The 17,835-nt window shown below is 39.1% G+C and overlaps 1 pseudogene; it reads left to right on the top strand.

Annotated features, from left to right (window-relative positions):
* Positions 1–2,662: 2,662 nt before the first annotated feature.
* On the top strand, positions 2,663–13,601 carry LOC139443012 (uncharacterized; annotated as a pseudogene).
* The last annotated feature ends 4,234 nt before the right edge of the window (positions 13,602–17,835 follow it).

The following is a 17,835-nucleotide window of genomic DNA, read 5'->3' as shown; positions in this document are numbered from 1 at the left end:
TCGTCAGATTGTCTTACGTCACCCCCGTAACCGATTTTTGACGGCTACATCAACCAGAAATGAACTGTTTAGGGGTAGACTGAGTGCGCAAACTGTTCGAAACCGTCTGAGAACTGCTCACCTTCAAGCACGACGGCCATACTGCGGGCCGATTCTGACTCAATTACACAGACGTCAACGTCAATTGTGAGCACAGCGACACTTACGATGGACTCAGAAGAATTGGAATCAAGTCGTCTTCAGTGACGAATCCCGATTTAATCACTTTACGCCAAGTGTTGTGTACAGGAAGTGGACAGATTTCGAGGCGGAAGTGTCATGGTGTGGGGTGCTTTCTGTGGCTATGCACGTTCAAGGCTTCTTGTCATCCGTGGCAACCTCAACGCTGCTGCTTACCGGGACCAGGTACTGGCACCAAAACGTCTGCCTTTTATGGCAGCACATGGACCCCGTTTGATCTTCCAACACGACAATGCCAGACCCCACACAGCAATTTTGGCAATTGAATTTCCTTCAGAATGCGGGAGTCAACGTCATGGACTGACCGTCAAGGCCTCCCGACCTCAATCCCATCGAACACGTCTGGGATGCTCTTGGCAGAAGTCTGCGCACTCTCCAGAACCAACCACAGAATTTGCAAGATCTTGGCACCATTTTGCAGCAACAATGGCGTCGTCTTCCCAATCATGTGTTCACAAGCATCACAAGGTCCATGCGGAGGCGTTGTGTGGCAGTTGTCAACGCACATGGTGGCCATACACGCTACTGAACTTGTGTGCCATCAGATTCTCGTGCTTGGGACTTAATGATTTAAACTGTTGATGTTATTACCGAATACCGTAGGTGCTTGGAACAAATTATGGTTACCACCGTTAATTAAAATCCTTCTTTGGACATTAATGATTACAAAATACCTTCTCTGATACATTTGTCCGTTGTATATCATATATGGGATTACTTTTAAAAATGTGAAGTTTTTAATTTGACTCAGTATATTTACAGTGTGATGTTATCACTACCATGTTCAACCATACACTTTTCCTGTGTGAGTCGTTTATCGTATTCCCTGAACAGCAGCCGGCTCATTGTACGGAAAACGGTACAACCTGAGCCCCTGTGACACACATTTCTGGAACTTAATACAAATAATCCCACATTGGTCACCCTGCCAAACACGATTGTATAGGAATTCTACAATATGTAAGGTCAAAAAGAAAGTTATATGTTCTTTGATTTGAATTGTTATCTGTCTCGAATTCGATTGTTAGCCATATGAACAACAGCTGACACGTTGGTCTGGTCTAAATTTAGAATCTGTGTTTGGTGTAAAGTGTCGGTGGATAAGGCTTTGATGTTGCGTAATCAACAGGTGTCTGCATTACTCAGGTCGGTCTTCTATTTCAACAATATAGCATGTCGATATATCTTTATATATCGATAGCTTCAATTATGACGTATCAGATAGTATGTCCTACAAAAGAAGTGGCCCTCTCACCCAAATAGTTTTATCCACATTTACCAAATTACATTTTATCGCAATGTCGTAGACATTCATTTTTCTTTCAAGATTGTCTTGAGGAAGTTCTAGCGAGGAGTATCCTAATACGAATTTGATTGGTATTGTTTCCTAAAACCATTTAAATATATTTCCAAGACTGTCAAGACTGTCAACTTTTGTATTCAAACTGAGACATTTGACTGGACAAAATATCTGAAACAACAAACAAAACTCATGAACTGAAACATAGCTTTCTACGGGAGTCAAGAGAGTCTCGATTAACACTTCTATCGACAAATCTCACCTCAACACGTTTAAATCGCATCTCAAAATCCTGCATCGGATGGCAACATCGTCCATTACAGCACTCATCGCATCGTAGGATGGGAAAATGAAGCGACAAAGTGTATTTGTTTTGTATCTAAGGAGATTAAACTGACATATTGTCGGTATGGAGTATTTGATAACCTGTGGGTAGTATTTGGCTGCCTGTGTGCAGTACTTGGTTGCATGTGTGCAGTATCTGGTTGCCTGTGTGGGGTGTTTGGTTGACTGTGTGCAGTATCTGGTTGCCTGTGTGGAGTATAAGGTTGCCTGTGTGCAGTATTTGGTTGCCTGTGTGGAGTGTTTGGTTGCCTGTGTGCAGTACTTGGTTCCTTGTGTGCGGTATCTGGTTGCCTGTGTGGAGTGTTTGGTTGCATGTGTTGAATATTTGGTTGCATGTGTGGAGTATTAGGTTGCCTGTGTGCAGTACTTGGTTGACTGTGTGCAGTATCTGGTTGCCTGTGTGGAGTGTTTGGTTCCTTGTGTGTAGTATGTGGTTGCCTGTGTGCAGTATCTGGTTGCCTGTGTGGAGTGTTTGGTTCCTTGTGTGTAGTATGTGGTTGCCTGTGTGCAGTACTTGGTTGACTGTGTGCAGTATTTGGTTGCATGTGTGCAGTAGTTGGTTGCCTGTGCGCAGTATTTGGTTGCCTGTGTGCATTATCTGTTTGCCTGTTTGCAGTATTTGGTTGCCTGTGTGCAGTATTCCGCTGAATCACGTGTGACATGCAGACATAAACACAATCTATTTTTATTTTCCCGGGCTTTGTTGACTGCTCTAGTTGTGAGTGAATTAAACTTCCTTGTAGGCGACAGACAACTGTATGCAGTGGCTCCATGTACTCAGCGGGTGTCGGATATGTTGTTTACATGGCTGTTCGTCTGTTGGGGAGCTGTCACATGCCGGGGAATACGTAAGTTCTCATTGCATTAAGATCCTAACAAACTGTCCCCTATGTATAAAACTTGGTATGATATTATGTCTTCAGACACGGACTCACCTGTTTAAAGGTACTATGTCTTACCTGGGGCTTTAAACATTGACGTCCACAATAACTATGTTATACTTGATGTTTCGGTAACTATTTTAGAGACAAATCGTGCAGATTTCAGGGTAAAACGATGGACTCTTGATTGTGATGGCGTTCGAATTTGTGTTCTCTATAGAGCTATGACGGCAGCCTTTAGTAGGTATTAACAGATTAATCGTAACGTCTTTGGTCTGGGTTCGAGGATATATATGACAAATATTCCTGAAAAGTGAATATGATACATAGGACATATATTCGTTCTTGTCGCTACATGGCGTTTTTGTGTCACGCGTGTTTTACTAACCCTGTGCTTCTTATATAATCATACAGCCGTTAGTCATGAGAGGCAACCAGGTACACGTGCATCTCTACGTATACTTGTGTAAAGCTATCACATGTTACAGTTATGTGAAAACGTACTGACGTCATGCATGTTTTGTCACAATGCACGGTAGAAACTAATGGTTTGAACAATGGTTTGAACAATGGATGAAGATATACAAACACTTTTATCTTAATTTCCCTTTTAATAACGGAGACATAATTGACGAAATCTAAACATATTTGGAAGAGACATACAAGAGAAAGGAGTGCTAGTTAAAATAGATATCCGAATTATGCTGCTATACTTAATCACTTTCTGAAACAAAGTAGACACAATTTATGGATAACAACTTCCTTAATTACTGCCAAACACGATTGTATAGAATTTCTACAATATGAAACGTCAAAACGAAAGTTATTATGTTTTGGGTCCTTCAATTAGAATTGTTTGATAGGCATTACTTAGAAGTAGACAGATGACAAAGTAGATATAATTTATGGATAACAACTTTCTTATTTACTGTAAAGCCGACGTTTCGGTATAGATTCTCATACCGTTGTCAAGCAAGACGTCAAGGAAGGATCTACACCGAAACGTCGCCTTTACAGTAAATAAGGAAGTTGTTATCCATAAATTGCGTCTACTTTGTCATCCGTCAACTTCTAACTAATGCCTATCAAACAATTCACTTTCTGAAAATCAATTTGTAGAAACTTCTCGAATACGCCTTATGGATGAACCAAGCACCTGGTGGGAGGCACAAAGCCGATGCAATGTGACAGAAGGCAGGTTGTACACACCAGGCTCAGATGACATTCCACTAGACCTTCTGGACCGTCTAGAGCCCGCCACCTACTACTGGATAGGTGCCATGGAGTACTTAGCCTGGCTTTGGACAGGTATAATAAGGGCAGTTGAAAATATCGGCCTCCTTGCCACACCTTACACTATTACAAAAACGTTTAATTTTGATAGGTTAAAGACAAACGCAAACTTCCCTGATCAATTCATTGCTTATTCTACTTTTGAACATGACCGTTTCAAAGCATACATGATGTTAATGTCCTTATTAGAAGTATGTCATTTGTCATAGCAGTACATCCGAAGTAGGAACAGTAAAGCTTTCTTACACGTTCTTTACCTTCAATTGTTCACATACAGAAGATTCCAGTCCCCTGTACACCAATGCTGGCTTCCTTCCCCTGGGGAGTGCGACAGCAGAATCAATGGTAGAATTTCTTGATAACTCGGTATGGAAGTGCCATCTTCACTGCAGCCCAGCAGATTCAGTAGGCATGAAGGTAGGTTCATCAAATTCATCATTTGAAATGCATGCAACATGCAGTATGGCAGTAGCAGTGATACTGCTTATACTACTGTTCGGAATATGTATTAATTTGATTCAAGTGCAATGTGAGTGGTAGCCCTGTTGTCTAGGACGACGCGACTCTCTGCAGAGAAGCGTCTCGCATGCCAGCAGAATTGGAATCCGATATTCGCCCTGGTTATGATCCTTTGGTTGTCAGCACTGTATCCGTCTGAGATGAAGTAGTACACTTCTGAAGCCGTCATCTGTTTAGTTTTATCTCACACATTAAGCCCTGTGATATGACACCACTCTCATCACGACCCGTGAAGATCCGGGTTAGAATAGGTCTCCCGTAACCCATGCTTATCGCAAGAGACGACTAACGGCATCGGTTGGTCAGGCTCGCTGACTAGGTTGATACAGCGATTATTCCAATTGCGTGGACCGAGGCTCATGATATCAATCGCTGGATTGTTTGGTCCAGACTCGATTGTTTACAGATCGCCGTCATATAACTGGAATATTGCTCAGAGCGGCATTAAACCAAAAACAAACACTCTCATTTAATACATAAACCACTATATTCCGTAAACGAACGCCGTGATATAACTGGGATTACTGTTCAACGCGGCATTAAATCCAACTTATATACTCATAAACGTACTATGATGGCTTATTAGGCCTCCAGTATCATTGCAGCCAAGTTCTATCCAAGGTTTCATCATTTCCAGAGCCCGCCTAAAATGTAGATATTTAAAACAAATTCTTTGTGTTTTCATTGTTTAATCTTTTACGTTTAGAGACGAGGTGAAAGAAACCGCTCAACATCTTCCTGTTGGTAATTGTTTTTTCACGATACAGTTTTGTTTAAAGATCTATTGTGATGTCAGGCAAATGCTGCGTAAATACTCATGTCAACACTAATTGATTATGACGTCATATCTACCTTTGTGCGCATACACAGGGAACCACATGCTACTGTATAGAAGAAGGATACAGCACTACAACTTCGATGACACCTGAGAACACGTGTCCAGGAAACTTGGACGAAAAGTGTGGCAACGTTCATGGAATGTCAGTATATACGCTAGGTACGATCGGCGTTAATATCATACTGTACATGCATTTGTTGAAATAATGCCAATGGGATCACAATGTCACTAAAACATATGAGCCCTGCTTCTCTTATAACACCCACAATTCAACATAGACATACGGTAGTCGTCGCGTGTAGGTCGCTTTGTGGCACAAGGCACAGGACTGGTTGGGTATCTTTCATTGCTCATTCCTACCACACTTCAGTTCCATGATGCCAAAAAAGAGAGAAACTGAAAGACTTGATCAGTGTTTAAATAGTCGTTCTTTCAATGCGTGTCATTATCACCAGCATGGTGCACTGCCAGTCTTAATTAAAATGAGAGTGCGGATTATTTATGTTTGAATTTTGTAGAAAACATGTCATTTTATCAAGAGGAAGACACTTACTGTGCGTATGTGATACGTGGGAAGACGGACCTCTCCATCCACACCAGCACTTCTGAAGATTGCGAGCAAATCAATGACTGTTATGCCTGCTTTGTTGTGAATGGCAAGTTGCATTACGTTTCCTCCACAATAAGATTAATCTCCGTTGATATTTGTCATGGTAGAAATAAATTTTCAGAATCCTTAAGTTAAGTTATGTATATCACTTTTTGGATGATAACACATAAGAGGACATTAACATATATTCGCCATTCGTATGAACAAATATGATAACTATTAAATATGTTATTGCAGTGTTTATGTCTCGCCCATTGAAAATACCACTGTTTAATGACAATAAGCTGGTATTACACATTAATGTTTAATACCAAACGGCTTGCTTAGGTACAGCCGGACCTAGTTTCAGTAATAACTATTGAAAACTCACAACATGTTATTCAATGACATTGCTTGTATAGATAATTTCCGCGAGGAGATTATGCACGCTCGATGACCCCAGCAATCCTGTTGCTAGGCTGACGTCATAGGGTCTTGTGACGTGTTTGATGCTAAATTCTAAAGGAAGGCCGTTGTATGGTATTAAATTCATATGATTCATATGATGTTAGAGGTTGTTTTATTCTGTTAAGCTCCATTGGATTATGCTGTGGGTCGCGTTGATGTCTGCCGACTTACACATTTACGCTTGACCTAGTTTATGACGGGATTGCACTGTTCTATCAAACGAGGTTATAAAACGTTATAAGCGGCATGTAATTTATTACTAAACTCGCTCCTGTGTAATACCATTTTTATGAAACTCGTGAATAGTATTTCGCTCGTCAGTTACCAGAACTATTAACTCGTTTCATAAAATTAGCTCGTTTCGTATTCTATTCATGCTCAGAGGATTTTTCGCAAAGACAGAGATGTGCAGAAACTGATCAAACAGGATAAGTGAAAATTTCCATTTCCGTTTCATTTGTCTGTTATATTGTCATTGTGACCTTTTCCTAAATACAATTGTCTGAATTAACACTACCATGAATACATGACATCTTTTACAATTACTACTACCATGTAGACATGGCATGACTGGGAAGCCTTCTTTTTGGCACTGGATTCCAAAGCACAATAAGAGATAGACTACAAAGTCAAGCACATGTACCACAAATTCCCTGTCTCGAAGATACAGTTGGTACTGTCCTTTGTACAGTTTATGAAGGACTTTCTTAAATTATATTCAACAGAAAATATTTGAGACAAGTAGAATAATTACAATGTGGATTATCCAAGTCAATTATGCATTTGCTTGCATTTGTGCAACCTCAGAAGAAAAAACGAAGTTCAATTCCCTCAAACAATTGATTTTTAAACTTTGTACAGCACTGTCACACACACCAAAATTAAGAGGTGTTGACAAAGTTTCACTGAGAAAACGATATGTGAAATGCTGTACCCATGTGAAAATTTTGGCATAAGACATTTACGCATAAGTAAGCGTCCACCAATTATGCGCCTCTCGTAGTCGGCTCTGTTTCATATTCAGACACGAAGGATGATTTAGACGGTCTCGAAAAGGGTAAGCATGTACTGGTCTACTGGCACCACTACAATTTGACTAAATAAGGAAGTGTTTGTTTTCTTGCCTGATGCTGCACAGCAGTACTTACACTATTATGTCACGCGCCTTCAACTTCTGTTTCTTTGTTTTTAGATGCACGAACATATGAATATGTATATTGTACACGTCGGAAGTCATGATATGCTGCTAACAGGACATGCGACTTGGTTAAGCTTGATACATCTGTTCAGAGCAGTCTTCTTCGTATCAGGAGAGATGTCAAAACATATTGGATCGGTTTATACAAATATCTACACAAGAAATGGATCAACGGTAAGGATAATGCAATAGCTTTTCACATAAAGTAGTGGTCATTTCATGACCGATTTTAATCAGTTTACAGCGCGACGAAAATTATATGAATACATACGAAGCCACATAGTTATTAAAATATACTTTACTTTCATATACTATGACATTGGTGGTTTGTTACCTATCTTTTTCAAACTCAAAACCCATTCGTGCAACTTTCAATAGACATTGAGCCTGTGTGTCAGTGATGCATATGGCATCTAGAATTTTAACAGGACTGGTATATTCAGAAATCTTTCTAAGCTATAAGATCTGCATAATTTCATAAATGAGCGAAATCTTTATGAAAATGTTTCAACTTCTTGAAGAACACCAAATGTAGAGATATGGCATGAGAAAGTTTTTAAAGTTTTTTTTATAGACAATACAACATTTAGCATCACCTTTGTTCATGGTCTTGCTAATACCCCTGTACTTGGTCGTACCATAATCCCAATAAAAGAAAGAGAAAAGGATGGATGTCAGTCAAATGAACATACCAGATACTTTCAAAACAATATTTCAAGTTTTCCATGACATTTCCAGTGAATCAATATCATTCATCGTGTTTTCATTTATATGTTTTCAAGGGTCAACTGAAAGAATAGTTGTGCTCCTTCAAGATCGTGACTAACAAAACATCCAAGATATATTTATTACATGCCACACACATAACTGGCGTCTTTGGAATTTAGAATAATATATGGCTTTCTTTTTTCGTACCTTTCCCGGAAACAAGATAACTTGTTACTCATAGCAGGTATGGTAGCTAAGAGGGGCCATCGCTATATCGTCCTGGGTTATCCAGGCGACTTCGCGACAAAACAATAGTACGGTACGATATTGCGATATGATATGGCGATATTGCCATACAGCTAAAAATGAAATAACTATAATACAACGACAAGGGATAGTACAACGCCACAGGGCGACAACACGACGACATATGTTATCTTTATTTGTTTTTATCTAGCTTAAATACTACAGTGAATCACTTGAAATCACTCAATACTTCATACGTTCCTTTAGGTTCCTTTTCACATTTTACATTTCTCTGTCGCTACTGACTAATTAGTATTAAAATTAATATCATTTCAAGGAGGTTTACAGCAGCGGTTGATAATAACTTTCTCTGTCAATCTGTTGTATATTGTACACATGTCCAAGCTTAATGCAAAAAACAATGACAATGGTAAGATTGTTATTCAAATATACAATTAGTTTAATTCTGTTCACTTTATTTGCAAGTAGAGTTTTCAAAATACAACTAGAGTGATTATCAATTGAATTTGAATGTGTGTGACAGCCTGGGCCCAAAAAAACCGAATGCTTTCCTTACAAATTTGTTACGCCCGGCAAATGGTTATTTGTCTTCATGTTCTTTTACAACAAAGCAACTTGTCTCGGTAGAATGGAGTGAGTGAGTGAATTGGGTTTAACGCCGCTTTTAACAGTATTCCAGTTATTGCGCTGCGTGTCAGCTTAGTGTGGGAGGAAAGCTCCAATTGATGCAGGTCTAAGACGTTTAACTCTTCGGTATGGTGCTGACAAACCAAGAAACATAATCGGGGCGAACCGTGATTCGAACCCACTATCACAGGTTTCTGGCGTGCCCAAGGGACGCAACTCTGCACAGCGAATCGCGACGCCTTAGACGACTGGCCCAACCGTGCCCCCCGGTAGAATGGACATATACCTGATAGACTTAAGATGTTCTTACATTTGCGATTATTGTTGGTGTCTTACGGAAGCTTTAATAATATTAATTATATTATCATTATATTTAGTTTAATTAACAGTAGGATGCTATACATTTTCGCCAGCGACACTACCTTTACAAGAAGTAAAATGTATCGTATTGTATCTGCCTGAAAGGTTGTGCTACTACATGTGCCGATACCCTATTCAATATTCTTTTCAGGGAAGGAGGCTTTGAAGTACGATGGGTATCCCGGTAGTGTGTTTTCAGACACAATGTGTCTGGGTGTATACAAGCGGAAGAATGGAGGAAAGCGTTTATACTGGAGGCCATGTTCAGAACAAAGGAGGTTCATATGTGAAGATGGTACGGGTCTTAGTTCACTTCTCTTCTTGTCATTCTGCAATTATGGCTCTGAAAGCAGACACGCACGTGCCAGTTTGCGGCTATCAGAAACCAGTTGAGTTAATCTGACTCATTTAATCTTTAACCGAAGTTGACACATTTTCACTTTAAAGCCTACAATTGTTGTTAGAAATAATGCACTGAAAATAATTCTAATCTAAAAAGCCAACGAAATTTAAATAAAACCCAGCGGCATGTTAGACCCTGTCATCTAGAACATCGCAATTTGCTTTACATTGTTGCTTCCCTTAGGCGTGACAGGATCTTATGATCGTGGGATCGAATCCAAGATGCACCCTGAATATTATTCTAGGTTTGTCAGCACCATTATCATGCTCGTGGGTTGCACATCGACCAAGCTTACTTCTGAAATAGCGTCAAGAGCGGCGTTGAGCCCATCTCACTCACTCACTCAGCATCAAGTGTTGAGTCAGATATGCTGGGCCGTATTATTAACTGGCTAATGTATTGAATAGAGCTTACCCAAAATTTGGTGTCCAGATATGGAATTAAATACAATTCTAGTAGGATTTGTTTTTGAACATTTGTAAACATTTTGGCATTCTCGAATGATGACTCAAAATCTAGTGTTTGTAAGTACCAGCACAGGATATCATAGTTTGTTTATATGCTGTATAGCCTTTGAACATAACCTTGAAATACTTGTGTTGTATATTGAAGGTCAAATTCACTCCTAAATTATAGTCACGATCACCGAAAAAGTGTATGCTGTAGCTGGATGAATTTTGGTAGAGTCAAGGTCATTAAGCATAACACTGTTTAATGAATGTTACTTTCTGTAACGTGGGAGGAAAACGGCAGTGACACGGATCATATATGCTTAGTACTTTTGTGAAAGCGTGCTTGTCATTTTAACTCATCTTCAACAAACTATGTGTACTTTGGTTGTTGAATTTACCTAGTCTCAGATAACTAAAACATCCACTGCCATAATAATGCCTCATTAACACAAAACTTTAATGATTTGAGAAGGTTTATTTCTTCTCACTTACATGCGCAATATCTGCCTTTAGTTTCATCATAACTGACAGTCAACTTTCAATAATTATTATTTTTATAATTTTTTAAACAAGACGCCGAAGGGGTGTTCTAGTGGTTGGTTCGCCACTCCGAATGCCAAGCTTTGATTTCCCAAAAGGGATACAAATGAATATATGACGCTCAAATGTGGCGTCTCTCTCTGTAATACGTCTGTAATAATGCTGAAAGCAGCCTTGATACCAACACCGTCCCTCATTTGAAATTAAACTGTGATTCGTTATCTATTAATCGTTCATTGTGATCATTCCAGTAAAGATATCTACAGCGTCAACAACAATGACACCAACATCATTACCACAACCCTCATCATCAGCAACCAAATCACCCACAATGACTCCAACAATGTTAACACATCCCTCGTCATCAGCAACCAAATCACCCACAATGACTCCAACAATTTTTACACATCCCACATCATCAGCAACCAAATCACCCACAATGACTCCAACAATCTTAACACATCCCTCATCATCAGAAACAAAATCACCGCCACAAGGAGGAGTTGGTACAACCGATGGCGTCCACTCTCCCGAAGTTATCACACCACTTGCAGGACGGAAAGATGCTATGAACTCTTCGAGCAATCCCCAGGCAGGTGTGTATCAAACGCTGCAGATATATAATCATAAATATGTTTCATCATATGATATATACAATAGTATAAGACAAACGAAATGTTCACTTTCAGGCCCACAAGTACTTTCGAAATAATGTGTGGAGAATACTTATGATCTAGAAAGCTCGCGAAACTTCAAAACAATCAGTCACGATATGGCTGAAATACTGCCGATGTGACGTTAAATGTTAACTCACTCACTCAAAACAATCAACGACAAGTAAGGTGTATGTGTGACCGAGTCGTCTAAGGCACCTCAAATTGCTGTACAGGGATTACAGGGATTATGATTTTCCAGCACCATTATCGTGCTAACATGGCATCACGTGTGCATGCGCAGAAGGAGATCTTTTAAAAAGTGCAGATTTCAACCCACCCTCTTACTCAGCGTCAAGTGTCGAGAAAGTTGTACTGTTTACGTAGACCACAATTTTGATAGGGTCTTGTATTGGATAGATATAACAAGATATTTAAAGCCCAAATAGGGAATTATTGCAGCTCTAGAAGTTGTTTTTGAACATATTATTAACGTTCATTAACATCTTAGAACTTGCCAGTGTTGTGTTCTTGATTTTAAAGGTTAAAAACGTTTACCATTTCTGATGTTCTATTAACCCTTTTTAATGTAATCATCTCCATGATGACATACCAAATGTATCTTTGATTTGATGACAATATAATATGTATTCAGAGTACATATGTAGTATTTATCTTCCTGAAGGTGGCTTCATAGGACTAGGTATAGGATGTGTGCTGCTTCTGATTGTGCTGGCAATCCTCATTATGGTCGTCGTGTTGAGAAGGTAAGAAGGGGGACGTGCTTCATAAAAAAACATACCTCACGTGTAAAATATCAAGGATTAAAAAGACTGAAGGCTTTATTCTATGAAATAGTAGTATATACTAAAGGCGATCCAAAATTATTCATCTCAACTTGCATGGGATGTTTGGTGTCTCGAAACTGAAATTAGAAATGACATCATAGCAACACCATTGTTGTTCAAGGAAACTAAATTTAACCAACCAGAACTTATTGCTGTTCTGATAGATTGAACCTTCATGTTGATGCTTCGGTGTTTCAGGCAAAAGAAACTGTGCTTTAAGGCAAAAAGTGGGAATCAACCAATACACTTCACTTCAGTCACAGAAAACACCACCTATGGATTAGTCGTTCAGGCACAAACAGGAAATGAAGCATATTCAGTCATAACACCTCCTGACATAGATAGAACATCCACGTCATCCACGTTTCCAACGGCGATAGTCCGACCCAATGCTCACAATGACAACATCTACATCAACACCTCTCAGATTACTGATGAGGATGAGTACAATGTGTTGTCAGAATCCGACAACTCCAAGAAGGTTATGCCACACGGGAATCCCTACAATCACCTCTCAGGGCCTGACAGAGGTAACAAGTCCAAAGGAGACTACGACACAGCAAACTGTGTTCCACAGGCAGGAGAGGCGACCACTGGGCTGAAAAACATGACCGCAGATACACGACTCTCTGATGTAGCGAGTGGTCAGAACGTAGAGGAGGGTCAGTACAATGTGCTCGGTCAGCACGACTCTCCCAGAACAGTTGATGCCGACACGGGGGTATACGACCACGTGGCAGCGGACGAGGGGAATTATGACACTGCACAGCAGGGTAAGAATCCCAGCAAAGTGGATGATACTTACAGTCACATTCAGAGGACAAACACAGAATGTCAAGAGAATGCTTATGATGTTGCAAGTAAACGGCAACCAGAAGGAAGTTCTGATGCAACCTACGACCACGCCACTAAGATCGATGAGGAAGACAGAGACACGGCCGACTACTACAACACAAAGTGTCTTCTTCGAGACGATGGGAATCTTGATGGACATCCTGGAGGTGATGATCGATCTGATGAAAATGATCAAGAAAACGTTTACAGTCTTGCCAAGGACATTTCTGAAGCTTAAGTATTGACAAAATAAAGAAATGTTATTATGTAGCACTTGTACACAATTTATACTCTTTACTAAACACCAGTTAGCTCTTATTGATTGTTGTAATAGCTCCGTTTTGACAACCTATTATGTGCACATATGAATCTGATTCTTTAAGATTTATTTGTTCCTGGTGTGTTATGATATTTGATGGCAGCTTATGTCTTGATAACTGAGAATAATGCATGATTTGTTATATGATTGGACATCGATAAGTGTTATATGATTTTCCTCCTTGCAGGAATAGCCTCTTTTTATTTTCATTATATATAATATACAGTAAACTACGGTTATAACGAACTCGAAGGGACCACTAATTTTAGTTCGTAATAATTCGTTATAAGCGTATATACAGCATATGTACAACAACTGGCCGAGACTAAACAATAAGTTCGCTATATCGGCCAGTTCGTTATAAGCGTGTTCGTTACAAACGTAGTTTACTGTATTTCATTTTTTTTAATGCACAAATAAACATTTTTAAATTGAAATAATATTATGTGTAATGTTTATAACTAGTAAAACAATATTCAAAGGGATGTTGTTAATTATATAAAATACATTTCTAACAGGTTCAGGAAATATAATGCAGCTTTGTATAATGAATTAATTAACATCAGCAGTATAGATTAGGTTTCACATAGTGTAGCTTAGTGTTTCTAGGCTAACGCTTCAGATTCTAGGCTACCCCACAGATTTGATGCATCAGTATCAAATATCAACATTGAACTAACCCGCCACCACATCTGCCAGACACGTCACACGCGTTGTAGGTCAATTTGAAAATCCAAATAGAAACATGACATACAAAGTGCTTAATATGACTCAAAAGTTCTTAATCAGGGTTTCAGCTAGCAAGGCCATAGCAAGCCTTTAAAAGGTTTTGTGGCAGTCATGCGGAGGTAATTTTGAAATTTGAGGCATCAGTGACCAAAGTGATGTCTGATGCAATTACCTATTTTGACCTGTACCTCATGTGCCAGTGTTTGTTCAGGTGAACACTTGCCTTTGCATGTGTTTGTGACGGGTGCCATCGGGGAGGCAGAACACCTGGTATCATCACTACTTAATCGTGATTCATATGGTTATGACGTAGTCGAAATCGTACAATGGATCATAGATTATTATGGTTATAGAAATAGTTTTGTTGAAATAGCAGCGACGGGATACTAAAAAAGAATGCTGATTCATGAGTGATCCTAACATAATGTTAGGGGAAATCCCGCGGGCAATCAACCAACTCTTCACTCACAAGTCAAAATAGGGAATGCACCGGACAATTAGAAATGTCTAATATAAACTATACTTTTAAGAGAATAATTGAGACCGAACTGGTCGGTAACAGTTTATGATCATTTATAAAAATAAACAAATAATGAGTATTCTTTTGGAATACACTGAAAAGATTGAATTGATGATATTGCAAGAAAGAAGGCTGTATTATGTAGATGGATAGACTGAAGAATCCCATGGCATATTCAATAGAAAGTTCAAGCCAGCAGGATATTCTCCAAAAAGAGGCGTTGAGAGGACAATGGAATCACGTCCCAGGATGTGTAAATGTTAAGTCCCAAAATAAAGTTATGATGACAGACCCATTGTATTATTTTTCTTCCTGTTTACGGAACTAGGTTGACATATTCTTGTCAAGACAATAGGATCACATAAGTGGAGGTTTAGAAGTACAGTCTCCAAATACCACTATTTCAGATTACTTGTATCATGCAGATGCAACTTTGACATCCGACCATATTAACACGTGAATGTTTTAATCATGTATGGGGTCCAAAGGCCCATGTACATTTCAGTTATATAGACATACACTTACGCACATTTGAGGCAATTTACATTGAAAACAATAATATCAGGTCTTTGTACGTAGTAAAAGAGATTGGTTTACATACTTAGTTATATCTTTATGAGTATACGATCATTTTTTAACACTGTCCTGGCACATCAGGTATCCTGGTTTCACCTGTTTTCGGCGATGTACGATTAGTGAGCTGTAAAATTATACGATCTATCTTTTCAAACGCGCGGCATCTGCTAACGTCAGTCACGAGATATATATTTGACAAACATGGTTAACGAATTTTAAGAAGTTCAGTACTGCGATTTTCAACAATTTTAAATATGATATGATTGGTAATAAGTTTCTAGAGTATATTTCAACAACGTTTTTTACTTTAGTAAGAATATCCTCCTGATTTCCACATGGAGCCGACTTTTGTCCGAGAGGGTTGAAGTGACCTGCTGGCGAATATATCATCCGGTGACCTCTGACACAACAAGTGCACTCGGACAATAACGCGAGAAACATGATCGCCGAAAACAGGAGAATGCCGAATTCAGGTAACGTTGGGAAATATATAACGTGACAATTACCTTAATAGCTTCCTCTGTTAATTCGAAAAATGACAAATGGAAATGTCAGAGTCCTTTGGCATAGACTGCCACAGTGTTAGGTGCGGGTTGGCATGGAACCATTGCTTGAAATTTACCAAAGGCCTTATTTCTTGGAGCAATGGTTACTGTTTCAACTTTGAAAGCTTGAAGCAGTACAGACTCTGTAGAAACTGTGAACACAATGCCATTTAGAAAGTGGCCAAATGTAACAAATGTTATATTTGGGATAACACTTTCCTAGTAAAGTTCAGATTCTTGTAATTCTGTTGAAACTGTTAGATTCTACATTGTACTGTTAGTAACAAGACGAGTGGAACAACCAGTTGTAGGAAACAAACAACTTGTCTCAAATAAGCCCTGTACTAATTTGGTGTCTGACCCTGAAGTGTGGATATTTTCTTTCTTGTGATCTACGTTCTTAATGCAGCAGTGTATTGATGCGTGTTTGGATCACTGATGACCATACTTAACAATAGGATGTAACGATTTACTGAGCTCTGAATCAGTAGATCATGAAAACGAACTGATACTAGCGTATATTAGGGTGATATTTAAAATGGAGTGGACATTACTCTGAAGGTATTTCCTGCAGGTATTTACAAGAGGTCTCAAGCCAGTGTTTATTAGTTGACTTGAATGCACTGATTTTGTTTTGAGTGGGCTTCCATCCGTTCCCTTTGCTGTCAGTGTCCAGGTATTGTATTGTGTCTTGATGAAGTGCAGTGTTATAGGCCTACTTTGCAATCCACATTGTTTGTGATATTAATGTTGTGTTATGGCAAGCAACTTCTTCCTGGTACAAGCAGGACGGTTCATCACATGTTATGCGAAAGGCCTCAAGTAGACAACCACATGTCAGCAGCAAAAGAAATAGAATCCCAAATTCCTCTTGAACTAATAAAATCAAGAAAGTAAGAATTACACTTGCTTACTATTGACATGTTACATTTAATGCTATGTTGGGGGGCCACAGGTGGGCCAGTTGTCTAAGGAAACGCAATTCGTTGTGCAGAGTTATGTCCCTTGGGGTTTGCATCCTGGTATGTTTGTAGGTTTGTAGGTTTGTCAGTACCACACTCATGCTCGTGGGTTTCACCAAAGTGGTAAAGGTTTAAGACCTGCATCACTTCTGGGTTTCCTCCCACATTTCACTCCGTGATATAACTGGAATACTGTTCATAGCAGCGTTAAACCCAACTCACTCACTCAGTAATGCCTTGTTGGCAACGTTAGTGTTTCTTCCGTTTGTGTTACTCAAATCACCACCACCAAAATATGTTATTAGGTTAGAAAACGATATCCTGGTGTGTTTCAAAGAACAAATAATCAATTTCTAGTGAACTCTAAGATGTTGAACCAACTAAGGGTTGAGAAACGAGGCAACTTTCTCTTAGAAATTACTTTTGTAGGTTGAAAAGACTAAAACATTCATATTTTCAATATATTTTATGTGGTTACAAGGAAGAGGTTCGTGGAATGCTAACACATGGTGATGGTTTGTATTCACATGCTTGATTTACATATCCTGATGTGTTACGAAGAACATCTTACATTGCTGTTACAGTTTCCCAAAACAATGCAATGAAATAAAGTTTTCTTGATTGAATGGTATATTGTTTGTTTTTTTGCTCACTTGAGAAATTCAGCGACAAATGAAGGGATGTGAAAATGTCCGAGAGGTGGTTTGTTTGTAACCCAATGACATGAGAATTGATACACAATTATCAGCAATTTGATGTACTTCCTCAATGGGGATTGTGTTTGTTGTGTTTGTTATTTAACGCTGCACTCAGCACTATCC

Source organism: Haliotis cracherodii, unplaced genomic scaffold, assembly GCF_022045235.1.
Source record: "Haliotis cracherodii isolate W230 unplaced genomic scaffold, xgHalCrac1.p SCAF_5, whole genome shotgun sequence".
NCBI classification, from domain to species: Eukaryota; Metazoa; Mollusca; class Gastropoda; order Lepetellida; family Haliotidae; genus Haliotis; species Haliotis cracherodii.
Note: the sequence above shows the minus strand (reverse complement) of the source record. Positions and strands in the feature narration are given on the sequence as shown.